This window comes from Hyla sarda, unplaced genomic scaffold, assembly GCF_029499605.1.
Source record: "Hyla sarda isolate aHylSar1 unplaced genomic scaffold, aHylSar1.hap1 scaffold_300, whole genome shotgun sequence".
Lineage (NCBI taxonomy): Eukaryota > Metazoa > Chordata > Amphibia > Anura > Hylidae > Hyla > Hyla sarda.
Window position 1 is genome coordinate 291,147 of NW_026609716.1, and position 27,221 is coordinate 318,367.

The following is a 27,221-nucleotide window of genomic DNA, read 5'->3' on the forward strand; positions in this document are numbered from 1 at the left end:
GTGATGGTTCTGCTCAGGCAGAGCAGTGCTGATGCTCCTCATAAAGCTGTCGCTGCTGTGAAGGTTCTAGGTGACATCACAATCCCTATGGTTACATACACGACAAAGCTGGGTTGTTGTTGTTTACACTCTGCAAGGCCTGTGGAAGTGAGTGACATCATAGCACTGTAGTTCTGAGGGTTCTAGATGGATGCAACAATCTCCTGTTGCTTCTATGAAGGCCATAATAGACGACATCACCAAACAGCTCCATAGTCACATACACAGCAAAGGAGAGATGTTGTTTACACCTAGTGATGTCAGTGGTATTGAGTGACATCACAGCACAGTGCTAAGGCTCCTGGGCCTGGACACAGCAGCGGCTGCAATATCTCAACGGAGAATACGTTTATATATATGTGTGTGTGTGCGCGTATATATATATATATATATATATATATATATATATATATATATATATATATATATCTCCGCCGAAATCACTTTTAAACCCATTTCCACCTTTTTTTCCCTTCTCTTCCTCTTACTTTTTTTTCACGTTTTTTTACGTTTTTCTCCTTTTCGCCTCTTTTCTGGGCGTATTATTCTTCTTTTTCTTCTTTTTTTTCGTCTAATGCATACCCCATCAGTGCAGCAATGCTTATTCAATACCGCCAGCAGATGGAGACACTGGGGGATAATTTTCTAAGGATTTATACTGATTTTTCCTGTCTGAATTTGTCGCACAGAAAGTTGCAGGCCAAATATGTGTGACATTTCTGCGACTTTAGCTTCTAGAGCATTTTTACAACATTATACATAGGTGCTGAATACATAAAAAGCGACTGTTCAGCGACAGACAAGTCGCATCGGCTGAAAGTAGGCCAGAATGTCAGTCCATGTTGGAGCAGGTTTAGATACAGTCTAAAGCATAGATCTCAAAGTCTGTGCACAGAATTTAGCAAGGGCCTCGCACCTTCTGATGCATCAGGTAGGTGCACTATAGCATAGCCTAACCCTCTGTACTTTGGTCTATATTGATGCGGGACATAGACAGCCAGCTGATGACCAATCCATTAGTGCAATGGATGGCTGGAAGCATTTGTCTTTGCCTTTGCAATACCACAGAAGCAATGCATGGTCAATGTACAGCAATGACACACCTGTGTGAACAGCCAGGAGACCCCCCCATGTTATGTTACATAGTTACATAGTTAGTACGGTCGAAAAAAGACATATGTCCATCAAGTTCAACCAGGGAATTAAGGGGTAGGGGTGTGGCGCGATATTGGGGAAGGGATGAGATTTTATATTTCTTCATAAGCATTAATCTTATTTTGTCAATTAGGAACATTCAGCACCCACCCGCTATCAAGGCAGCTGCCTATCATGTCATGCCCTACCTGCACAGGTGTGCTGGCTACTCAAATGATCCAATTAAGGAGGCCATTTAGTCAGCAGCAGCAGAAGTCCTGTGCCTGGACGCTCCAACAGCGGCCAGACACAAGCAGAAGCAGCAGAAGCAGCAGCAGCACCACCTTTTGTTTTTTGGCTGCAGCAGCAGCAGCAGCAGCAGCAAGGCCCACAGGGCTGGCTAGCTGGCTAGCCAGCAAGCAGGTAGCAATGAAAGTAGGAATCTTTCTTTTTAACCCTGTAAGGGGGTGGTGCACTGTACCCGAAGATACTGCCATATCGGGTCAATGCATAGGGCGACGGAAGCAAGCTTCGAAATCGGCCCCCGTTCTCAAAAATCCATTTAATATATGGTCCCCAGATAGGGGACGTATCAGATATTAAACTGATAAGAACAGATACTACACTTGATCTTAGCCAAAAGGCCGAGAAGCGATAACCGTGAAAGGGGCGGGCCCAACAAGGTCCCCTTCATGGGCACTATCACTGCTTGCTGTCAGGGAGGCTGCCAGACAATTTTCCATGCACACTCTGGGCTGGGGGGCAGTCAACCACCAGTACACACAGCAGAACCTAAACCCATACCATTATTGCTAAGCAGCAAGACAGGGGCCCATTGCACTCCCACGGGGCCTTTTTAAATGCAATCCATAACCCGGATTTGCCAGGAACCCTTCTTACTCCTCCTACTTGCATGTGACACTGGGCTTAGGATCTGCATAGGAAACACACACACAAGCACACACCTACCTTTGTTGCCTGCAGATGCCTCCTTGGCTGTCCCCAAACGGTATCAAACCAACACCCACGGGAAGCTGTAAGCATAGAGGACATGCCTGCACCCCATTGGACTTACCTGTGTGGGTTAAATCCGGGTTATTTGACAACCTATGGCGGTGATGGTTCTGCTCAGGCAGAGCAGTGCTGATGCTCCTCATAAAGCTGTCGCTGCTGTGAAGGTTCTAGGTGACATCACAATCCCTATGGTTACATACACGACAAAGCTGGGTTGTTGTTGTTTACACTCTGCAAGGCCTGTGGAAGTGAGTGACATCATAGCACTGTAGTTCTGAGGGTTCTAGATGGATGCAACAATCTCCTGTTGCTTCTATGAAGGCCATAATAGACGACATCACCAAACAGCTCCATAGTCACATACACAGCAAAGGAGAGATGTTGTTTACACCTAGTGATGTCAGTGGTATTGAGTGACATCACAGCACAGTGCTAAGGCTCCTGGGCCTGGACACAGCAGCGGCTGCAATATCTCAACGGAGAATACGTTTATATATATGTGTGTGTGTGCGCGTATATATATATATATATATATATATATATATATATATATATATATTTCTCCGCCGAAATCACTTTTAAACCCATTTCCACCTTTTTTTCCCTTCTCTTCCTCTTACTTTTTTTTCACGTTTTTTTACGTTTTTCTCCTTTTCGCCTCTTTTCTGGGCGTATTATTCTTCTTTTTCTTCTTTTTTTTCGTCTAATGCATACCCCATCAGTGCAGCAATGCTTATTCAATACCGCCAGCAGATGGAGACACTGAGGGATAATTTTCTAAGGATTTATACTGATTTTTCCTGTCTGAATTTGTCGCACAGAAAGTTGCAGGCCAAATATGTGTGACATTTCTGCGACTTTAGCTTCTAGAGCATTTTTACAACATTATACATAGGTGCTGAATACATAAAAAGCGACTGTTCAGCGACAGACAAGTCGCATCGGCTGAAAGTAGGCCAGAATGTCAGTCCATGTTGGAGCAGGTTTAGATACAGTCTAAAGCATAGATCTCAAAGTCTGTGCACAGAATTTAGCAAGGGCCTCGCACCTTCTGATGCATCAGGTAGGTGCACTATAGCATAGCCTAACCCTCTGTACTTTGGTCTATATTGATGCGGGACATAGACAGCCAGCTGATGACCAATCCATTAGTGCAATGGATGGCTGGAAGCATTTGTCTTTGCCTTTGCAATACCACAGAAGCAATGCATGGTCAATGTACAGCAATGACACACCTGTGTGAACAGCCAGGAGACCCCCCCATGTTATGTTACATAGTTACATAGTAAGTACGGTCGAAAAAAGACATATGTCCATCAAGTTCAACCAGGGAATTAAGGGGTAGGGGTGTGGCGCGATATTGGGGAAGGGATGAGATTTTATATTTCTTCATAAGCATTAATCTTATTTTGTCAATTAGGAACATTCAGCACCCACCCGCTATCAAGGCAGCTGCCTATCATGTCATGCCCTACCTGCACAGGTGTGCTGGCTACTCAAATGATCCAATTAAGGAGGCCATTTAGTCAGCAGCAGCAGAAGTCCTGTGCCTGGACGCTCCAACAGCGGCCAGACACAAGCAGAAGCAGCAGAAGCAGCAGCAGCACCACCTTTTGTTTTTTGGCTGCAGCAGCAGCAGCAGCAGCAGCAAGGCCCACAGGGCTGGCTAGCTGGCTAGCCAGCAAGCAGGTAGCAATGAAAGTAGGAATCTTTCTTTTTAACCCTGTAAGGGGGTGGTGCACTGTACCCGAAGATACTGCCATATCGGGTCAATGCATAGGGCGACGGAAGCAAGCTTCGAAATCGGCCCCCGTTCTCAAAAATCCATTTAATATATGGTCCCCAGATAGGGGACGTATCAGATATTAAACTGATAAGAACAGATACTACACTTGATCTTAGCCAAAAGGCCGAGAAGCGATAACCGTGAAAGGGGCGGGCCCAACAAGGTCCCCTTCATGGGCACTATCACTGCTTGCTGTCAGGGAGGCTGCCAGACAATTTTCCATGCACACTCTGGGCTGGGGGGCAGTCAACCACCAGTACACACAGCAGAACCTAAACCCATACCATTATTGCTAAGCAGCAAGACAGGGGCCCATTGCACTCCCACGGGGCCTTTTTAAATGCAATCCATAACCCGGATTTGCCAGGAACCCTTCTTACTCCTCCTACTTGCATGTGACACTGGGCTTAGGATCTGCATAGGAAACACACACACAAGCACACACCTACCTTTGTTGCCTGCAGATGCCTCCTTGGCTGTCCCCAAACGGTATCAAACCAACACCCACGGGAAGCTGTAAGCATAGAGGACATGCCTGCACCCCATTGGACTTACCTGTGTGGGTTAAATCCGGGTTATTTGACAACCTATGGCGGTGATGGTTCTGCTCAGGCAGAGCAGTGCTGATGCTCCTCATAAAGCTGTCGCTGCTGTGAAGGTTCTAGGTGACATCACAATCCCTATGGTTACATACACGACAAAGCTGGGTTGTTGTTGTTTACACTCTGCAAGGCCTGTGGAAGTGAGTGACATCATAGCACTGTAGTTCTGAGGGTTCTAGATGGATGCAACAATCTCCTGTTGCTTCTATGAAGGCCATAATAGACGACATCACCAAACAGCTCCATAGTCACATACACAGCAAAGGAGAGATGTTGTTTACACCTAGTGATGTCAGTGGTATTGAGTGACATCACAGCACAGTGCTAAGGCTCCTGGGCCTGGACACAGCAGCGGCTGCAATATCTCAACGGAGAATACGTTTATATATATGTGTGTGTGTGCGCGTATATATATATATATATATATATATATATATATATATATATTTCTCCGCCGAAATCACTTTTAAACCCATTTCCACCTTTTTTTCCCTTCTCTTCCTCTTACTTTTTTTTCACGTTTTTTTACGTTTTTCTCCTTTTCGCCTCTTTTCTGGGCGTATTATTCTTCTTTTTCTTCTTTTTTTTCGTCTAATGCATACCCCATCAGTGCAGCAATGCTTATTCAATACCGCCAGCAGATGGAGACACTGGGGGATAATTTTCTAAGGATTTATACTGATTTTTCCTGTCTGAATTTGTCGCACAGAAAGTTGCAGGCCAAATATGTGTGACATTTCTGCGACTTTAGCTTCTAGAGCATTTTTACAACATTATACATAGGTGCTGAATACATAAAAAGCGACTGTTCAGCGACAGACAAGTCGCATCGGCTGAAAGTAGGCCAGAATGTCAGTCCATGTTGGAGCAGGTTTAGATACAGTCTAAAGCATAGATCTCAAAGTCTGTGCACAGAATTTAGCAAGGGCCTCGCACCTTCTGATGCATCAGGTAGGTGCACTATAGCATAGCCTAACCCTCTGTACTTTGGTCTATATTGATGCGGGACATAGACAGCCAGCTGATGACCAATCCATTAGTGCAATGGATGGCTGGAAGCATTTGTCTTTGCCTTTGCAATACCACAGAAGCAATGCATGGTCAATGTACAGCAATGACACACCTGTGTGAACAGCCAGGAGACCCCCCCATGTTATGTTACATAGTTACATAGTTAGTACGGTCGAAAAAAGACATATGTCCATCAAGTTCAACCAGGGAATTAAGGGGTAGGGGTGTGGCGCGATATTGGGGAAGGGATGAGATTTTATATTTCTTCATAAGCATTAATCTTATTTTGTCAATTAGGAACATTCAGCACCCACCCGCTATCAAGGCAGCTGCCTATCATGTCATGCCCTACCTGCACAGGTGTGCTGGCTACTCAAATGATCCAATTAAGGAGGCCATTTAGTCAGCAGCAGCAGAAGTCCTGTGCCTGGACGCTCCAACAGCGGCCAGACACAAGCAGAAGCAGCAGAAGCAGCAGCAGCACCACCTTTTGTTTTTTGGCTGCAGCAGCAGCAGCAGCAGCAGCAAGGCCCACAGGGCTGGCTAGCTGGCTAGCCAGCAAGCAGGTAGCAATGAAAGTAGGAATCTTTCTTTTTAACCCTGTAAGGGGGTGGTGCACTGTACCCGAAGATACTGCCATATCGGGTCAATGCATAGGGCGACGGAAGCAAGCTTCGAAATCGGCCCCCGTTCTCAAAAATCCATTTAATATATGGTCCCCAGATAGGGGACGTATCAGATATTAAACTGATAAGAACAGATACTACACTTGATCTTAGCCAAAAGGCCGAGAAGCGATAACCGTGAAAGGGGCGGGCCCAACAAGGTCCCCTTCATGGGCACTATCACTGCTTGCTGTCAGGGAGGCTGCCAGACAATTTTCCATGCACACTCTGGGCTGGGGGGCAGTCAACCACCAGTACACACAGCAGAACCTAAACCCATACCATTATTGCTAAGCAGCAAGACAGGGGCCCATTGCACTCCCACGGGGCCTTTTTAAATGCAATCCATAACCCGGATTTGCCAGGAACCCTTCTTACTCCTCCTACTTGCATGTGACACTGGGCTTAGGATCTGCATAGGAAACACACACACAAGCACACACCTACCTTTGTTGCCTGCAGATGCCTCCTTGGCTGTCCCCAAACGGTATCAAACCAACACCCACGGGAAGCTGTAAGCATAGAGGACATGCCTGCACCCCATTGGACTTACCTGTGTGGGTTAAATCCGGGTTATTTGACAACCTATGGCGGTGATGGTTCTGCTCAGGCAGAGCAGTGCTGATGCTCCTCATAAAGCTGTCGCTGCTGTGAAGGTTCTAGGTGACATCACAATCCCTATGGTTACATACACGACAAAGCTGGGTTGTTGTTGTTTACACTCTGCAAGGCCTGTGGAAGTGAGTGACATCATAGCACTGTAGTTCTGAGGGTTCTAGATGGATGCAACAATCTCCTGTTGCTTCTATGAAGGCCATAATAGACGACATCACCAAACAGCTCCATAGTCACATACACAGCAAAGGAGAGATGTTGTTTACACCTAGTGATGTCAGTGGTATTGAGTGACATCACAGCACAGTGCTAAGGCTCCTGGGCCTGGACACAGCAGCGGCTGCAATATCTCAACGGAGAATACGTTTATATATATGTGTGTGTGTGCGCGTATATATATATATATATATATATATATATATATATATATATATTTCTCCGCCGAAATCACTTTTAAACCCATTTCCACCTTTTTTTCCCTTCTCTTCCTCTTACTTTTTTTTCACGTTTTTTTACGTTTTTCTCCTTTTCGCCTCTTTTCTGGGCGTATTATTCTTCTTTTTCTTCTTTTTTTTCGTCTAATGCATACCCCATCAGTGCAGCAATGCTTATTCAATACCGCCAGCAGATGGAGACACTGGGGGATAATTTTCTAAGGATTTATACTGATTTTTCCTGTCTGAATTTGTCGCACAGAAAGTTGCAGGCCAAATATGTGTGACATTTCTGCGACTTTAGCTTCTAGAGCATTTTTACAACATTATACATAGGTGCTGAATACATAAAAAGCGACTGTTCAGCGACAGACAAGTCGCATCGGCTGAAAGTAGGCCAGAATGTCAGTCCATGTTGGAGCAGGTTTAGATACAGTCTAAAGCATAGATCTCAAAGTCTGTGCACAGAATTTAGCAAGGGCCTCGCACCTTCTGATGCATCAGGTAGGTGCACTATAGCATAGCCTAACCCTCTGTACTTTGGTCTATATTGATGCGGGACATAGACAGCCAGCTGATGACCAATCCATTAGTGCAATGGATGGCTGGAAGCATTTGTCTTTGCCTTTGCAATACCACAGAAGCAATGCATGGTCAATGTACAGCAATGACACACCTGTGTGAACAGCCAGGAGACCCCCCCATGTTATGTTACATAGTTACATAGTTAGTACGGTCGAAAAAAGACATATGTCCATCAAGTTCAACCAGGGAATTAAGGGGTAGGGGTGTGGCGCGATATTGGGGAAGGGATGAGATTTTATATTTCTTCATAAGCATTAATCTTATTTTGTCAATTAGGAACATTCAGCACCCACCCGCTATCAAGGCAGCTGCCTATCATGTCATGCCCTACCTGCACAGGTGTGCTGGCTACTCAAATGATCCAATTAAGGAGGCCATTTAGTCAGCAGCAGCAGAAGTCCTGTGCCTGGACGCTCCAACAGCGGCCAGACACAAGCAGAAGCAGCAGAAGCAGCAGCAGCACCACCTTTTGTTTTTTGGCTGCAGCAGCAGCAGCAGCAGCAGCAAGGCCCACAGGGCTGGCTAGCTGGCTAGCCAGCAAGCAGGTAGCAATGAAAGTAGGAATCTTTCTTTTTAACCCTGTAAGGGGGTGGTGCACTGTACCCGAAGATACTGCCATATCGGGTCAATGCATAGGGCGACGGAAGCAAGCTTCGAAATCGGCCCCCGTTCTCAAAAATCCATTTAATATATGGTCCCCAGATAGGGGACGTATCAGATATTAAACTGATAAGAACAGATACTACACTTGATCTTAGCCAAAAGGCCGAGAAGCGATAACCGTGAAAGGGGCGGGCCCAACAAGGTCCCCTTCATGGGCACTATCACTGCTTGCTGTCAGGGAGGCTGCCAGACAATTTTCCATGCACACTCTGGGCTGGGGGGCAGTCAACCACCAGTACACACAGCAGAACCTAAACCCATACCATTATTGCTAAGCAGCAAGACAGGGGCCCATTGCACTCCCACGGGGCCTTTTTAAATGCAATCCATAACCCGGATTTGCCAGGAACCCTTCTTACTCCTCCTACTTGCATGTGACACTGGGCTTAGGATCTGCATAGGAAACACACACACAAGCACACACCTACCTTTGTTGCCTGCAGATGCCTCCTTGGCTGTCCCCAAACGGTATCAAACCAACACCCACGGGAAGCTGTAAGCATAGAGGACATGCCTGCACCCCATTGGACTTACCTGTGTGGGTTAAATCCGGGTTATTTGACAACCTATGGCGGTGATGGTTCTGCTCAGGCAGAGCAGTGCTGATGCTCCTCATAAAGCTGTCGCTGCTGTGAAGGTTCTAGGTGACATCACAATCCCTATGGTTACATACACGACAAAGCTGGGTTGTTGTTGTTTACACTCTGCAAGGCCTGTGGAAGTGAGTGACATCATAGCACTGTAGTTCTGAGGGTTCTAGATGGATGCAACAATCTCCTGTTGCTTCTATGAAGGCCATAATAGACGACATCACCAAACAGCTCCATAGTCACATACACAGCAAAGGAGAGATGTTGTTTACACCTAGTGATGTCAGTGGTATTGAGTGACATCACAGCACAGTGCTAAGGCTCCTGGGCCTGGACACAGCAGCGGCTGCAATATCTCAACGGAGAATACGTTTATATATATGTGTGTGTGTGCGCGTATATATATATATATATATATATATATATATATATATATATATATTTCTCCGCCGAAATCACTTTTAAACCCATTTCCACCTTTTTTTCCCTTCTCTTCCTCTTACTTTTTTTTCACGTTTTTTTACGTTTTTCTCCTTTTCGCCTCTTTTCTGGGCGTATTATTCTTCTTTTTCTTCTTTTTTTTCGTCTAATGCATACCCCATCAGTGCAGCAATGCTTATTCAATACCGCCAGCAGATGGAGACACTGGGGGATAATTTTCTAAGGATTTATACTGATTTTTCCTGTCTGAATTTGTCGCACAGAAAGTTGCAGGCCAAATATGTGTGACATTTCTGCGACTTTAGCTTCTAGAGCATTTTTACAACATTATACATAGGTGCTGAATACATAAAAAGCGACTGTTCAGCGACAGACAAGTCGCATCGGCTGAAAGTAGGCCAGAATGTCAGTCCATGTTGGAGCAGGTTTAGATACAGTCTAAAGCATAGATCTCAAAGTCTGTGCACAGAATTTAGCAAGGGCCTCGCACCTTCTGATGCATCAGGTAGGTGCACTATAGCATAGCCTAACCCTCTGTACTTTGGTCTATATTGATGCGGGACATAGACAGCCAGCTGATGACCAATCCATTAGTGCAATGGATGGCTGGAAGCATTTGTCTTTGCCTTTGCAATACCACAGAAGCAATGCATGGTCAATGTACAGCAATGACACACCTGTGTGAACAGCCAGGAGACCCCCCCATGTTATGTTACATAGTTACATAGTTAGTACGGTCGAAAAAAGACATATGTCCATCAAGTTCAACCAGGGAATTAAGGGGTAGGGGTGTGGCGCGATATTGGGGAAGGGATGAGATTTTATATTTCTTCATAAGCATTAATCTTATTTTGTCAATTAGGAACATTCAGCACCCACCCGCTATCAAGGCAGCTGCCTATCATGTCATGCCCTACCTGCACAGGTGTGCTGGCTACTCAAATGATCCAATTAAGGAGGCCATTTAGTCAGCAGCAGCAGAAGTCCTGTGCCTGGACGCTCCAACAGCGGCCAGACACAAGCAGAAGCAGCAGAAGCAGCAGCAGCACCACCTTTTGTTTTTTGGCTGCAGCAGCAGCAGCAGCAGCAGCAAGGCCCACAGGGCTGGCTAGCTGGCTAGCCAGCAAGCAGGTAGCAATGAAAGTAGGAATCTTTCTTTTTAACCCTGTAAGGGGGTGGTGCACTGTACCCGAAGATACTGCCATATCGGGTCAATGCATAGGGCGACGGAAGCAAGCTTCGAAATCGGCCCCCGTTCTCAAAAATCCATTTAATATATGGTCCCCAGATAGGGGACGTATCAGATATTAAACTGATAAGAACAGATACTACACTTGATCTTAGCCAAAAGGCCGAGAAGCGATAACCGTGAAAGGGGCGGGCCCAACAAGGTCCCCTTCATGGGCACTATCACTGCTTGCTGTCAGGGAGGCTGCCAGACAATTTTCCATGCACACTCTGGGCTGGGGGGCAGTCAACCACCAGTACACACAGCAGAACCTAAACCCATACCATTATTGCTAAGCAGCAAGACAGGGGCCCATTGCACTCCCACGGGGCCTTTTTAAATGCAATCCATAACCCGGATTTGCCAGGAACCCTTCTTACTCCTCCTACTTGCATGTGACACTGGGCTTAGGATCTGCATAGGAAACACACACACAAGCACACACCTACCTTTGTTGCCTGCAGATGCCTCCTTGGCTGTCCCCAAACGGTATCAAACCAACACCCACGGGAAGCTGTAAGCATAGAGGACATGCCTGCACCCCATTGGACTTACCTGTGTGGGTTAAATCCGGGTTATTTGACAACCTATGGCGGTGATGGTTCTGCTCAGGCAGAGCAGTGCTGATGCTCCTCATAAAGCTGTCGCTGCTGTGAAGGTTCTAGGTGACATCACAATCCCTATGGTTACATACACGACAAAGCTGGGTTGTTGTTGTTTACACTCTGCAAGGCCTGTGGAAGTGAGTGACATCATAGCACTGTAGTTCTGAGGGTTCTAGATGGATGCAACAATCTCCTGTTGCTTCTATGAAGGCCATAATAGACGACATCACCAAACAGCTCCATAGTCACATACACAGCAAAGGAGAGATGTTGTTTACACCTAGTGATGTCAGTGGTATTGAGTGACATCACAGCACAGTGCTAAGGCTCCTGGGCCTGGACACAGCAGCGGCTGCAATATCTCAACGGAGAATACGTTTATATATATGTGTGTGTGTGCGCGTATATATATATATATATATATATATATATATATATATATTTCTCCGCCGAAATCACTTTTAAACCCATTTCCACCTTTTTTTCCCTTCTCTTCCTCTTACTTTTTTTTCACGTTTTTTTACGTTTTTCTCCTTTTCGCCTCTTTTCTGGGCGTATTATTCTTCTTTTTCTTCTTTTTTTTCGTCTAATGCATACCCCATCAGTGCAGCAATGCTTATTCAATACCGCCAGCAGATGGAGACACTGGGGGATAATTTTCTAAGGATTTATACTGATTTTTCCTGTCTGAATTTGTCGCACAGAAAGTTGCAGGCCAAATATGTGTGACATTTCTGCGACTTTAGCTTCTAGAGCATTTTTACAACATTATACATAGGTGCTGAATACATAAAAAGCGACTGTTCAGCGACAGACAAGTCGCATCGGCTGAAAGTAGGCCAGAATGTCAGTCCATGTTGGAGCAGGTTTAGATACAGTCTAAAGCATAGATCTCAAAGTCTGTGCACAGAATTTAGCAAGGGCCTCGCACCTTCTGATGCATCAGGTAGGTGCACTATAGCATAGCCTAACCCTCTGTACTTTGGTCTATATTGATGCGGGACATAGACAGCCAGCTGATGACCAATCCATTAGTGCAATGGATGGCTGGAAGCATTTGTCTTTGCCTTTGCAATACCACAGAAGCAATGCATGGTCAATGTACAGCAATGACACACCTGTGTGAACAGCCAGGAGACCCCCCCATGTTATGTTACATAGTTACATAGTTAGTACGGTCGAAAAAAGACATATGTCCATCAAGTTCAACCAGGGAATTAAGGGGTAGGGGTGTGGCGCGATATTGGGGAAGGGATGAGATTTTATATTTCTTCATAAGCATTAATCTTATTTTGTCAATTAGGAACATTCAGCACCCACCCGCTATCAAGGCAGCTGCCTATCATGTCATGCCCTACCTGCACAGGTGTGCTGGCTACTCAAATGATCCAATTAAGGAGGCCATTTAGTCAGCAGCAGCAGAAGTCCTGTGCCTGGACGCTCCAACAGCGGCCAGACACAAGCAGAAGCAGCAGAAGCAGCAGCAGCACCACCTTTTGTTTTTTGGCTGCAGCAGCAGCAGCAGCAGCAGCAAGGCCCACAGGGCTGGCTAGCTGGCTAGCCAGCAAGCAGGTAGCAATGAAAGTAGGAATCTTTCTTTTTAACCCTGTAAGGGGGTGGTGCACTGTACCCGAAGATACTGCCATATCGGGTCAATGCATAGGGCGACGGAAGCAAGCTTCGAAATCGGCCCCCGTTCTCAAAAATCCATTTAATATATGGTCCCCAGATAGGGGACGTATCAGATATTAAACTGATAAGAACAGATACTACACTTGATCTTAGCCAAAAGGCCGAGAAGCGATAACCGTGAAAGGGGCGGGCCCAACAAGGTCCCCTTCATGGGCACTATCACTGCTTGCTGTCAGGGAGGCTGCCAGACAATTTTCCATGCACACTCTGGGCTGGGGGGCAGTCAACCACCAGTACACACAGCAGAACCTAAACCCATACCATTATTGCTAAGCAGCAAGACAGGGGCCCATTGCACTCCCACGGGGCCTTTTTAAATGCAATCCATAACCCGGATTTGCCAGGAACCCTTCTTACTCCTCCTACTTGCATGTGACACTGGGCTTAGGATCTGCATAGGAAACACACACACAAGCACACACCTACCTTTGTTGCCTGCAGATGCCTCCTTGGCTGTCCCCAAACGGTATCAAACCAACACCCACGGGAAGCTGTAAGCATAGAGGACATGCCTGCACCCCATTGGACTTACCTGTGTGGGTTAAATCCGGGTTATTTGACAACCTATGGCGGTGATGGTTCTGCTCAGGCAGAGCAGTGCTGATGCTCCTCATAAAGCTGTCGCTGCTGTGAAGGTTCTAGGTGACATCACAATCCCTATGGTTACATACACGACAAAGCTGGGTTGTTGTTGTTTACACTCTGCAAGGCCTGTGGAAGTGAGTGACATCATAGCACTGTAGTTCTGAGGGTTCTAGATGGATGCAACAATCTCCTGTTGCTTCTATGAAGGCCATAATAGACGACATCACCAAACAGCTCCATAGTCACATACACAGCAAAGGAGAGATGTTGTTTACACCTAGTGATGTCAGTGGTATTGAGTGACATCACAGCACAGTGCTAAGGCTCCTGGGCCTGGACACAGCAGCGGCTGCAATATCTCAACGGAGAATACGTTTATATATATGTGTGTGTGTGCGCGTATATATATATATATATATATATATATATATATATATATATATTTCTCCGCCGAAATCACTTTTAAACCCATTTCCACCTTTTTTTCCCTTCTCTTCCTCTTACTTTTTTTTCACGTTTTTTTACGTTTTTCTCCTTTTCGCCTCTTTTCTGGGCGTATTATTCTTCTTTTTCTTCTTTTTTTTCGTCTAATGCATACCCCATCAGTGCAGCAATGCTTATTCAATACCGCCAGCAGATGGAGACACTGGGGGATAATTTTCTAAGGATTTATACTGATTTTTCCTGTCTGAATTTGTCGCACAGAAAGTTGCAGGCCAAATATGTGTGACATTTCTGCGACTTTAGCTTCTAGAGCATTTTTACAACATTATACATAGGTGCTGAATACATAAAAAGCGACTGTTCAGCGACAGACAAGTCGCATCGGCTGAAAGTAGGCCAGAATGTCAGTCCATGTTGGAGCAGGTTTAGATACAGTCTAAAGCATAGATCTCAAAGTCTGTGCACAGAATTTAGCAAGGGCCTCGCACCTTCTGATGCATCAGGTAGGTGCACTATAGCATAGCCTAACCCTCTGTACTTTGGTCTATATTGATGCGGGACATAGACAGCCAGCTGATGACCAATCCATTAGTGCAATGGATGGCTGGAAGCATTTGTCTTTGCCTTTGCAATACCACAGAAGCAATGCATGGTCAATGTACAGCAATGACACACCTGTGTGAACAGCCAGGAGACCCCCCCATGTTATGTTACATAGTTACATAGTTAGTACGGTCGAAAAAAGACATATGTCCATCAAGTTCAACCAGGGAATTAAGGGGTAGGGGTGTGGCGCGATATTGGGGAAGGGATGAGATTTTATATTTCTTCATAAGCATTAATCTTATTTTGTCAATTAGGAACATTCAGCACCCACCCGCTATCAAGGCAGCTGCCTATCATGTCATGCCCTACCTGCACAGGTGTGCTGGCTACTCAAATGATCCAATTAAGGAGGCCATTTAGTCAGCAGCAGCAGAAGTCCTGTGCCTGGACGCTCCAACAGCGGCCAGACACAAGCAGAAGCAGCAGAAGCAGCAGCAGCACCACCTTTTGTTTTTTGGCTGCAGCAGCAGCAGCAGCAGCAGCAAGGCCCACAGGGCTGGCTAGCTGGCTAGCCAGCAAGCAGGTAGCAATGAAAGTAGGAATCTTTCTTTTTAACCCTGTAAGGGGGTGGTGCACTGTACCCGAAGATACTGCCATATCGGGTCAATGCATAGGGCGACGGAAGCAAGCTTCGAAATCGGCCCCCGTTCTCAAAAATCCATTTAATATATGGTCCCCAGATAGGGGACGTATCAGATATTAAACTGATAAGAACAGATACTACACTTGATCTTAGCCAAAAGGCCGAGAAGCGATAACCGTGAAAGGGGCGGGCCCAACAAGGTCCCCTTCATGGGCACTATCACTGCTTGCTGTCAGGGAGGCTGCCAGACAATTTTCCATGCACACTCTGGGCTGGGGGGCAGTCAACCACCAGTACACACAGCAGAACCTAAACCCATACCATTATTGCTAAGCAGCAAGACAGGGGCCCATTGCACTCCCACGGGGCCTTTTTAAATGCAATCCATAACCCGGATTTGCGACTGTTCAGCGACAGACAAGTCGCATCGGCTGAAAGTAGGCCAGAATGTCAGTCCATGTTGGAGCAGGTTTAGATACAGTCTAAAGCATAGATCTCAAAGTCTGTGCACAGAATTTAGCAAGGGCCTCGCACCTTCTGATGCATCAGGTAGGTGCACTATAGCATAGCCTAACCCTCTGTACTTTGGTCTATATTGATGCGGGACATAGACAGCCAGCTGATGACCAATCCATTAGTGCAATGGATGGCTGGAAGCATTTGTCTTTGCCTTTGCAATACCACAGAAGCAATGCATGGTCAATGTACAGCAATGACACACCTGTGTGAACAGCCAGGAGACCCCCCCATGTTATGTTACATAGTTACATAGTTAGTACGGTCGAAAAAAGACATATGTCCATCAAGTTCAACCAGGGAATTAAGGGGTAGGGGTGTGGCGCGATATTGGGGAAGGGATGAGATTTTATATTTCTTCATAAGCATTAATCTTATTTTGTCAATTAGGAACATTCAGCACCCACCCGCTATCAAGGCAGCTGCCTATCATGTCATGCCCTACCTGCACAGGTGTGCTGGCTACTCAAATGATCCAATTAAGGAGGCCATTTAGTCAGCAGCAGCAGAAGTCCTGTGCCTGGACGCTCCAACAGCGGCCAGACACAAGCAGAAGCAGCAGAAGCAGCAGCAGCACCACCTTTTGTTTTTTGGCTGCAGCAGCAGCAGCAGCAGCAGCAAGGCCCACAGGGCTGGCTAGCTGGCTAGCCAGCAAGCAGGTAGCAATGAAAGTAGGAATCTTTCTTTTTAACCCTGTAAGGGGGTGGTGCACTGTACCCGAAGATACTGCCATATCGGGTCAATGCATAGGGCGACGGAAGCAAGCTTCGAAATCGGCCCCCGTTCTCAAAAATCCATTTAATATATGGTCCCCAGATAGGGGACGTATCAGATATTAAACTGATAAGAACAGATACTACACTTGATCTTAGCCAAAAGGCCGAGAAGCGATAACCGTGAAAGGGGCGGGCCCAACAAGGTCCCCTTCATGGGCACTATCACTGCTTGCTGTCAGGGAGGCTGCCAGACAATTTTCCATGCACACTCTGGGCTGGGGGGCAGTCAACCACCAGTACACACAGCAGAACCTAAACCCATACCATTATTGCTAAGCAGCAAGACAGGGGCCCATTGCACTCCCACGGGGCCTTTTTAAATGCAATCCATAACCCGGATTTGCCAGGAACCCTTCTTACTCCTCCTACTTGCATGTGACACTGGGCTTAGGATCTGCATAGGAAACACACACACAAGCACACACCTACCTTTGTTGCCTGCAGATGCCTCCTTGGCTGTCCCCAAACGGTATCAAACCAACACCCACGGGAAGCTGTAAGCATAGAGGACATGCCTGCACCCCATTGGACTTACCTGTGTGGGTTAAATCCGGGTTATTTGACAACCTATGGCGGTGATGGTTCTGCTCAGGCAGAGCAGTGCTGATGCTCCTCATAAAGCTGTCGCTGCTGTGAAGGTTCTAGGTGACATCACAATCCCTATGGTTACATACACGACAAAGCTGGGTTGTTGTTGTTTACACTCTGCAAGGCCTGTGGAAGTGAGTGACATCATAGCACTGTAGTTCTGAGGGTTCTAGATGGATGCAACAATCTCCTGTTGCTTCTATGAAGGCCATAATAGACGACATCACCAAACAGCTCCATAGTCACATACACAGCAAAGGAGAGATGTTGTTTACACCTAGTGATGTCAGTGGTATTGAGTGACATCACAGCACAGTGCTAAGGCTCCTGGGCCTGGACACAGCAGCGGCTGCAATATCTCAACGGAGAATACGTTTATATATATGTGTGTGTGTGCGCGTATATATATATATATATATATATATATATATATATATATATATTTCTCCGCCGAAATCACTTTTAAACCCATTTCCACCTTTTTTTCCCTTCTCTTCCTCTTACTTTTTTTTCACGTTTTTTTACGTTTTTCTCCTTTTCGCCTCTTTTCTGGGCGTATTATTCTTCTTTTTCTTCTTTTTTTTCGTCTAATGCATACCCCATCAGTGCAGCAATGCTTATTCAATACCGCCAGCAGATGGAGACACTGGGGGATAATTTTCTAAGGATTTATACTGATTTTTCCTGTCTGAATTTGTCGCACAGAAAGTTGCAGGCCAAATATGTGTGACATTTCTGCGACTTTAGCTTCTAGAGCATTTTTACAACATTATACATAGGTGCTGAATACATAAAAAGCGACTGTTCAGCGACAGACAAGTCGCATCGGCTGAAAGTAGGCCAGAATGTCAGTCCATGTTGGAGCAGGTTTAGATACAGTCTAAAGCATAGATCTCAAAGTCTGTGCACAGAATTTAGCAAGGGCCTCGCACCTTCTGATGCATCAGGTAGGTGCACTATAGCATAGCCTAACCCTCTGTACTTTGGTCTATATTGATGCGGGACATAGACAGCCAGCTGATGACCAATCCATTAGTGCAATGGATGGCTGGAAGCATTTGTCTTTGCCTTTGCAATACCACAGAAGCAATGCATGGTCAATGTACAGCAATGACACACCTGTGTGAACAGCCAGGAGACCCCCCCATGTTATGTTACATAGTTACATAGTTAGTACGGTCGAAAAAAGACATATGTCCATCAAGTTCAACCAGGGAATTAAGGGGTAGGGGTGTGGCGCGATATTGGGGAAGGGATGAGATTTTATATTTCTTCATAAGCATTAATCTTATTTTGTCAATTAGGAACATTCAGCACCCACCCGCTATCAAGGCAGCTGCCTATCATGTCATGCCCTACCTGCACAGGTGTGCTGGCTACTCAAATGATCCAATTAAGGAGGCCATTTAGTCAGCAGCAGCAGAAGTCCTGTGCCTGGACGCTCCAACAGCGGCCAGACACAAGCAGAAGCAGCAGAAGCAGCAGCAGCACCACCTTTTGTTTTTTGGCTGCAGCAGCAGCAGCAGCAGCAGCAAGGCCCACAGGGCTGGCTAGCTGGCTAGCCAGCAAGCAGGTAGCAATGAAAGTAGGAATCTTTCTTTTTAACCCTGTAAGGGGGTGGTGCACTGTACCCGAAGATACTGCCATATCGGGTCAATGCATAGGGCGACGGAAGCAAGCTTCGAAATCGGCCCCCGTTCTCAAAAATCCATTTAATATATGGTCCCCAGATAGGGGACGTATCAGATATTAAACTGATAAGAACAGATACTACACTTGATCTTAGCCAAAAGGCCGAGAAGCGATAACCGTGAAAGGGGCGGGCCCAACAAGGTCCCCTTCATGGGCACTATCACTGCTTGCTGTCAGGGAGGCTGCCAGACAATTTTCCATGCACACTCTGGGCTGGGGGGCAGTCAACCACCAGTACACACAGCAGAACCTAAACCCATACCATTATTGCTAAGCAGCAAGACAGGGGCCCATTGCACTCCCACGGGGCCTTTTTAAATGCAATCCATAACCCGGATTTGCCAGGAACCCTTCTTACTCCTCCTACTTGCATGTGACACTGGGCTTAGGATCTGCATAGGAAACACACACACAAGCACACACCTACCTTTGTTGCCTGCAGATGCCTCCTTGGCTGTCCCCAAACGGTATCAAACCAACACCCACGGGAAGCTGTAAGCATAGAGGACATGCCTGCACCCCATTGGACTTACCTGTGTGGGTTAAATCCGGGTTATTTGACAACCTATGGCGGTGATGGTTCTGCTCAGGCAGAGCAGTGCTGATGCTCCTCATAAAGCTGTCGCTGCTGTGAAGGTTCTAGGTGACATCACAATCCCTATGGTTACATACACGACAAAGCTGGGTTGTTGTTGTTTACACTCTGCAAGGCCTGTGGAAGTGAGTGACATCATAGCACTGTAGTTCTGAGGGTTCTAGATGGATGCAACAATCTCCTGTTGCTTCTATGAAGGCCATAATAGACGACATCACCAAACAGCTCCATAGTCACATACACAGCAAAGGAGAGATGTTGTTTACACCTAGTGATGTCAGTGGTATTGAGTGACATCACAGCACAGTGCTAAGGCTCCTGGGCCTGGACACAGCAGCGGCTGCAATATCTCAACGGAGAATACGTTTATATATATGTGTGTGTGTGCGCGTATATATATATATATATATATATATATATATATATATATATTTCTCCGCCGAAATCACTTTTAAACCCATTTCCACCTTTTTTTCCCTTCTCTTCCTCTTACTTTTTTTTCACGTTTTTTTACGTTTTTCTCCTTTTCGCCTCTTTTCTGGGCGTATTATTCTTCTTTTTCTTCTTTTTTTTCGTCTAATGCATACCCCATCAGTGCAGCAATGCTTATTCAATACCGCCAGCAGATGGAGACACTGGGGGATAATTTTCTAAGGATTTATACTGATTTTTCCTGTCTGAATTTGTCGCACAGAAAGTTGCAGGCCAAATATGTGTGACATTTCTGCGACTTTAGCTTCTAGAGCATTTTTACAACATTATACATAGGTGCTGAATACATAAAAAGCGACTGTTCAGCGACAGACAAGTCGCATCGGCTGAAAGTAGGCCAGAATGTCAGTCCATGTTGGAGCAGGTTTAGATACAGTCTAAAGCATAGATCTCAAAGTCTGTGCACAGAATTTAGCAAGGGCCTCGCACCTTCTGATGCATCAGGTAGGTGCACTATAGCATAGCCTAACCCTCTGTACTTTGGTCTATATTGATGCGGGACATAGACAGCCAGCTGATGACCAATCCATTAGTGCAATGGATGGCTGGAAGCATTTGTCTTTGCCTTTGCAATACCACAGAAGCAATGCATGGTCAATGTACAGCAATGACACACCTGTGTGAACAGCCAGGAGACCCCCCCATGTTATGTTACATAGTTACATAGTTAGTACGGTCGAAAAAAGACATATGTCCATCAAGTTCAACCAGGGAATTAAGGGGTAGGGGTGTGGCGCGATATTGGGGAAGGGATGAGATTTTATATTTCTTCATAAGCATTAATCTTATTTTGTCAATTAGGAACATTCAGCACCCACCCGCTATCAAGGCAGCTGCCTATCATGTCATGCCCTACCTGCACAGGTGTGCTGGCTACTCAAATGATCCAATTAAGGAGGCCATTTAGTCAGCAGCAGCAGAAGTCCTGTGCCTGGACGCTCCAACAGCGGCCAGACACAAGCAGAAGCAGCAGAAGCAGCAGCAGCACCACCTTTTGTTTTTTGGCTGCAGCAGCAGCAGCAGCAGCAGCAAGGCCCACAGGGCTGGCTAGCTGGCTAGCCAGCAAGCAGGTAGCAATGAAAGTAGGAATCTTTCTTTTTAACCCTGTAAGGGGGTGGTGCACTGTACCCGAAGATACTGCCATATCGGGTCAATGCATAGGGCGACGGAAGCAAGCTTCGAAATCGGCCCCCGTTCTCAAAAATCCATTTAATATATGGTCCCCAGATAGGGGACGTATCAGATATTAAACTGATAAGAACAGATACTACACTTGATCTTAGCCAAAAGGCCGAGAAGCGATAACCGTGAAAGGGGCGGGCCCAACAAGGTCCCCTTCATGGGCACTATCACTGCTTGCTGTCAGGGAGGCTGCCAGACAATTTTCCATGCACACTCTGGGCTGGGGGGCAGTCAACCACCAGTACACACAGCAGAACCTAAACCCATACCATTATTGCTAAGCAGCAAGACAGGGGCCCATTGCACTCCCACGGGGCCTTTTTAAATGCAATCCATAACCCGGATTTGCCAGGAACCCTTCTTACTCCTCCTACTTGCATGTGACACTGGGCTTAGGATCTGCATAGGAAACACACACACAAGCACACACCTACCTTTGTTGCCTGCAGATGCCTCCTTGGCTGTCCCCAAACGGTATCAAACCAACACCCACGGGAAGCTGTAAGCATAGAGGACATGCCTGCACCCCATTGGACTTACCTGTGTGGGTTAAATCCGGGTTATTTGACAACCTATGGCGGTGATGGTTCTGCTCAGGCAGAGCAGTGCTGATGCTCCTCATAAAGCTGTCGCTGCTGTGAAGGTTCTAGGTGACATCACAATCCCTATGGTTACATACACGACAAAGCTGGGTTGTTGTTGTTTACACTCTGCAAGGCCTGTGGAAGTGAGTGACATCATAGCACTGTAGTTCTGAGGGTTCTAGATGGATGCAACAATCTCCTGTTGCTTCTATGAAGGCCATAATAGACGACATCACCAAACAGCTCCATAGTCACATACACAGCAAAGGAGAGATGTTGTTTACACCTAGTGATGTCAGTGGTATTGAGTGACATCACAGCACAGTGCTAAGGCTCCTGGGCCTGGACACAGCAGCGGCTGCAATATCTCAACGGAGAATACGTTTATATATATGTGTGTGTGTGCGCGTATATATATATATATATATATATATATATATATATATATATATTTCTCCGCCGAAATCACTTTTAAACCCATTTCCACCTTTTTTTCCCTTCTCTTCCTCTTACTTTTTTTTCACGTTTTTTTACGTTTTTCTCCTTTTCGCCTCTTTTCTGGGCGTATTATTCTTCTTTTTCTTCTTTTTTTTCGTCTAATGCATACCCCATCAGTGCAGCAATGCTTATTCAATACCGCCAGCAGATGGAGACACTGGGGGATAATTTTCTAAGGATTTATACTGATTTTTCCTGTCTGAATTTGTCGCACAGAAAGTTGCAGGCCAAATATGTGTGACATTTCTGCGACTTTAGCTTCTAGAGCATTTTTACAACATTATACATAGGTGCTGAATACATAAAAAGCGACTGTTCAGCGACAGACAAGTCGCATCGGCTGAAAGTAGGCCAGAATGTCAGTCCATGTTGGAGCAGGTTTAGATACAGTCTAAAGCATAGATCTCAAAGTCTGTGCACAGAATTTAGCAAGGGCCTCGCACCTTCTGATGCATCAGGTAGGTGCACTATAGCATAGCCTAACCCTCTGTACTTTGGTCTATATTGATGCGGGACATAGACAGCCAGCTGATGACCAATCCATTAGTGCAATGGATGGCTGGAAGCATTTGTCTTTGCCTTTGCAATACCACAGAAGCAATGCATGGTCAATGTACAGCAATGACACACCTGTGTGAACAGCCAGGAGACCCCCCCATGTTATGTTACATAGTTACATAGTTAGTACGGTCGAAAAAAGACATATGTCCATCAAGTTCAACCAGGGAATTAAGGGGTAGGGGTGTGGCGCGATATTGGGGAAGGGATGAGATTTTATATTTCTTCATAAGCATTAATCTTATTTTGTCAATTAGGAACATTCAGCACCCACCCGCTATCAAGGCAGCTGCCTATCATGTCATGCCCTACCTGCACAGGTGTGCTGGCTACTCAAATGATCCAATTAAGGAGGCCATTTAGTCAGCAGCAGCAGAAGTCCTGTGCCTGGACGCTCCAACAGCGGCCAGACACAAGCAGAAGCAGCAGAAGCAGCAGCAGCACCACCTTTTGTTTTTTGGCTGCAGCAGCAGCAGCAGCAGCAGCAAGGCCCACAGGGCTGGCTAGCTGGCTAGCCAGCAAGCAGGTAGCAATGAAAGTAGGAATCTTTCTTTTTAACCCTGTAAGGGGGTGGTGCACTGTACCCGAAGATACTGCCATATCGGGTCAATGCATAGGGCGACGGAAGCAAGCTTCGAAATCGGCCCCCGTTCTCAAAAATCCATTTAATATATGGTCCCCAGATAGGGGACGTATCAGATATTAAACTGATAAGAACAGATACTACACTTGATCTTAGCCAAAAGGCCGAGAAGCGATAACCGTGAAAGGGGCGGGCCCAACAAGGTCCCCTTCATGGGCACTATCACTGCTTGCTGTCAGGGAGGCTGCCAGACAATTTTCCATGCACACTCTGGGCTGGGGGGCAGTCAACCACCAGTACACACAGCAGAACCTAAACCCATACCATTATTGCTAAGCAGCAAGACAGGGGCCCATTGCACTCCCACGGGGCCTTTTTAAATGCAATCCATAACCCGGATTTGCCAGGAACCCTTCTTACTCCTCCTACTTGCATGTGACACTGGGCTTAGGATCTGCATAGGAAACACACACACAAGCACACACCTACCTTTGTTGCCTGCAGATGCCTCCTTGGCTGTCCCCAAACGGTATCAAACCAACACCCACGGGAAGCTGTAAGCATAGAGGACATGCCTGCACCCCATTGGACTTACCTGTGTGGGTTAAATCCGGGTTATTTGACAACCTATGGCGGTGATGGTTCTGCTCAGGCAGAGCAGTGCTGATGCTCCTCATAAAGCTGTCGCTGCTGTGAAGGTTCTAGGTGACATCACAATCCCTATGGTTACATACACGACAAAGCTGGGTTGTTGTTGTTTACACTCTGCAAGGCCTGTGGAAGTGAGTGACATCATAGCACTGTAGTTCTGAGGGTTCTAGATGGATGCAACAATCTCCTGTTGCTTCTATGAAGGCCATAATAGACGACATCACCAAACAGCTCCATAGTCACATACACAGCAAAGGAGAGATGTTGTTTACACCTAGTGATGTCAGTGGTATTGAGTGACATCACAGCACAGTGCTAAGGCTCCTGGGCCTGGACACAGCAGCGGCTGCAATATCTCAACGGAGAATACGTTTATATATATGTGTGTGTGTGCGCGTATATATATATATATATATATATATATATATATATATATATATATATATATATTTCTCCGCCGAAATCACTTTTAAACCCATTTCCACCTTTTTTTCCCTTCTCTTCCTCTTACTTTTTTTTCACGTTTTTTTACGTTTTTCTCCTTTTCGCCTCTTTTCTGGGCGTATTATTCTTCTTTTTCTTCTTTTTTTTCGTCTAATGCATACCCCATCAGTGCAGCAATGCTTATTCAATACCGCCAGCAGATGGAGACACTGGGGGATAATTTTCTAAGGATTTATACTGATTTTTCCTGTCTGAATTTGTCGCACAGAAAGTTGCAGGCCAAATATGTGTGACATTTCTGCGACTTTAGCTTCTAGAGCATTTTTACAACATTATACATAGGTGCTGAATACATAAAAAGCGACTGTTCAGCGACAGACAAGTCGCATCGGCTGAAAGTAGGCCAGAATGTCAGTCCATGTTGGAGCAGGTTTAGATACAGTCTAAAGCATAGATCTCAAAGTCTGTGCACAGAATTTAGCAAGGGCCTCGCACCTTCTGATGCATCAGGTAGGTGCACTATAGCATAGCCTAACCCTCTGTACTTTGGTCTATATTGATGCGGGACATAGACAGCCAGCTGATGACCAATCCATTAGTGCAATGGATGGCTGGAAGCATTTGTCTTTGCCTTTGCAATACCACAGAAGCAATGCATGGTCAATGTACAGCAATGACACACCTGTGTGAACAGCCAGGAGACCCCCCCATGTTATGTTACATAGTTACATAGTTAGTACGGTCGAAAAAAGACATATGTCCATCAAGTTCAACCAGGGAATTAAGGGGTAGGGGTGTGGCGCGATATTGGGGAAGGGATGAGATTTTATATTTCTTCATAAGCATTAATCTTATTTTGTCAATTAGGAACATTCAGCACCCACCCGCTATCAAGGCAGCTGCCTATCATGTCATGCCCTACCTGCACAGGTGTGCTGGCTACTCAAATGATCCAATTAAGGAGGCCATTTAGTCAGCAGCAGCAGAAGTCCTGTGCCTGGACGCTCCAACAGCGGCCAGACACAAGCAGAAGCAGCAGAAGCAGCAGCAGCACCACCTTTTGTTTTTTGGCTGCAGCAGCAGCAGCAGCAGCAGCAAGGCCCACAGGGCTGGCTAGCTGGCTAGCCAGCAAGCAGGTAGCAATGAAAGTAGGAATCTTTCTTTTTAACCCTGTAAGGGGGTGGTGCACTGTACCCGAAGATACTGCCATATCGGGTCAATGCATAGGGCGACGGAAGCAAGCTTCGAAATCGGCCCCCGTTCTCAAAAATCCATTTAATATATGGTCCCCAGATAGGGGACGTATCAGATATTAAACTGATAAGAACAGATACTACACTTGATCTTAGCCAAAAGGCCGAGAAGCGATAACCGTGAAAGGGGCGGGCCCAACAAGGTCCCCTTCATGGGCACTATCACTGCTTGCTGTCAGGGAGGCTGCCAGACAATTTTCCATGCACACTCTGGGCTGGGGGGCAGTCAACCACCAGTACACACAGCAGAACCTAAACCCATACCATTATTGCTAAGCAGCAAGACAGGGGCCCATTGCACTCCCACGGGGCCTTTTTAAATGCAATCCATAACCCGGATTTGCCAGGAACCCTTCTTACTCCTCCTACTTGCATGTGACACTGGGCTTAGGATCTGCATAGGAAACACACACACAAGCACACACCTACCTTTGTTGCCTGCAGATGCCTCCTTGGCTGTCCCCAAACGGTATCAAACCAACACCCACGGGAAGCTGTAAGCATAGAGGACATGCCTGCACCCCATTGGACTTACCTGTGTGGGTTAAATCCGGGTTATTTGACAACCTATGGCGGTGATGGTTCTGCTCAGGCAGAGCAGTGCTGATGCTCCTCATAAAGCTGTCGCTGCTGTGAAGGTTCTAGGTGACATCACAATCCCTATGGTTACATACACGACAAAGCTGGGTTGTTGTTGTTTACACTCTGCAAGGCCTGTGGAAGTGAGTGACATCATAGCACTGTAGTTCTGAGGGTTCTAGATGGATGCAACAATCTCCTGTTGCTTCTATGAAGGCCATAATAGACGACATCACCAAACAGCTCCATAGTCACATACACAGCAAAGGAGAGATGTTGTTTACACCTAGTGATGTCAGTGGTATTGAGTGACATCACAGCACAGTGCTAAGGCTCCTGGGCCTGGACACAGCAGCGGCTGCAATATCTCAACGGAGAATACGTTTATATATATGTGTGTGTGTGCGCGTATATATATATATATATATATATATATATATATATATATATATATATTTCTCCGCCGAAATCACTTTTAAACCCATTTCCACCTTTTTTTCCCTTCTCTTCCTCTTACTTTTTTTTCACGTTTTTTTACGTTTTTCTCCTTTTCGCCTCTTTTCTGGGCGTATTATTCTTCTTTTTCTTCTTTTTTTTCGTCTAATGCATACCCCATCAGTGCAGCAATGCTTATTCAATACCGCCAGCAGATGGAGACACTGGGGGATAATTTTCTAAGGATTTATACTGATTTTTCCTGTCTGAATTTGTCGCACAGAAAGTTGCAGGCCAAATATGTGTGACATTTCTGCGACTTTAGCTTCTAGAGCATTTTTACAACATTATACATAGGTGCTGAATACATAAAAAGCGACTGTTCAGCGACAGACAAGTCGCATCGGCTGAAAGTAGGCCAGAATGTCAGTCCATGTTGGAGCAGGTTTAGATACAGTCTAAAGCATAGATCT

At 46.0% G+C, this 27,221-nt stretch overlaps 12 non-coding genes across 12 annotated transcripts; all 12 read right to left on the reverse strand.

The window, feature by feature from the left end:
- Positions 1-1,638: 1,638 nt before the first annotated feature.
- On the reverse strand, positions 1,639-1,829 carry LOC130327524 (U2 spliceosomal RNA). Its single transcript, XR_008871893.1, has one exon. It is a non-coding gene; the product is annotated as a U2 spliceosomal RNA (small nuclear RNA).
- A 2,089-nt stretch (positions 1,830-3,918) lies between these two features.
- LOC130327526 (U2 spliceosomal RNA) lies at positions 3,919-4,109 on the reverse strand. The gene has a single exon (XR_008871894.1). It is a non-coding gene; the product is annotated as a U2 spliceosomal RNA (small nuclear RNA).
- A 2,085-nt stretch (positions 4,110-6,194) lies between these two features.
- On the reverse strand, positions 6,195-6,385 carry LOC130327527 (U2 spliceosomal RNA). Its single transcript, XR_008871895.1, has one exon. It is a non-coding gene; the product is annotated as a U2 spliceosomal RNA (small nuclear RNA).
- A 2,087-nt stretch (positions 6,386-8,472) lies between these two features.
- On the reverse strand, positions 8,473-8,663 carry LOC130327528 (U2 spliceosomal RNA). The gene has a single exon (XR_008871896.1). It is a non-coding gene; the product is annotated as a U2 spliceosomal RNA (small nuclear RNA).
- A 2,089-nt stretch (positions 8,664-10,752) lies between these two features.
- Positions 10,753-10,943, reverse strand: LOC130327529 (U2 spliceosomal RNA). Its single transcript, XR_008871897.1, has one exon. It is a non-coding gene; the product is annotated as a U2 spliceosomal RNA (small nuclear RNA).
- Positions 10,944-13,026: 2,083 nt separating this feature from the next.
- On the reverse strand, positions 13,027-13,217 carry LOC130327530 (U2 spliceosomal RNA). The gene has a single exon (XR_008871898.1). It is a non-coding gene; the product is annotated as a U2 spliceosomal RNA (small nuclear RNA).
- A 2,087-nt stretch (positions 13,218-15,304) lies between these two features.
- Positions 15,305-15,495, reverse strand: LOC130327531 (U2 spliceosomal RNA). The gene has a single exon (XR_008871899.1). It is a non-coding gene; the product is annotated as a U2 spliceosomal RNA (small nuclear RNA).
- Positions 15,496-16,539: 1,044 nt separating this feature from the next.
- LOC130327533 (U2 spliceosomal RNA) lies at positions 16,540-16,730 on the reverse strand. The gene has a single exon (XR_008871901.1). It is a non-coding gene; the product is annotated as a U2 spliceosomal RNA (small nuclear RNA).
- Positions 16,731-18,817: 2,087 nt separating this feature from the next.
- LOC130327534 (U2 spliceosomal RNA) lies at positions 18,818-19,008 on the reverse strand. Its single transcript, XR_008871902.1, has one exon. It is a non-coding gene; the product is annotated as a U2 spliceosomal RNA (small nuclear RNA).
- Positions 19,009-21,093: 2,085 nt separating this feature from the next.
- Positions 21,094-21,284, reverse strand: LOC130327535 (U2 spliceosomal RNA). Its single transcript, XR_008871903.1, has one exon. It is a non-coding gene; the product is annotated as a U2 spliceosomal RNA (small nuclear RNA).
- A 2,087-nt stretch (positions 21,285-23,371) lies between these two features.
- On the reverse strand, positions 23,372-23,562 carry LOC130327537 (U2 spliceosomal RNA). The gene has a single exon (XR_008871904.1). It is a non-coding gene; the product is annotated as a U2 spliceosomal RNA (small nuclear RNA).
- A 2,097-nt stretch (positions 23,563-25,659) lies between these two features.
- Positions 25,660-25,850, reverse strand: LOC130327538 (U2 spliceosomal RNA). Its single transcript, XR_008871905.1, has one exon. It is a non-coding gene; the product is annotated as a U2 spliceosomal RNA (small nuclear RNA).
- Positions 25,851-27,221: the final 1,371 nt, after the last annotated feature.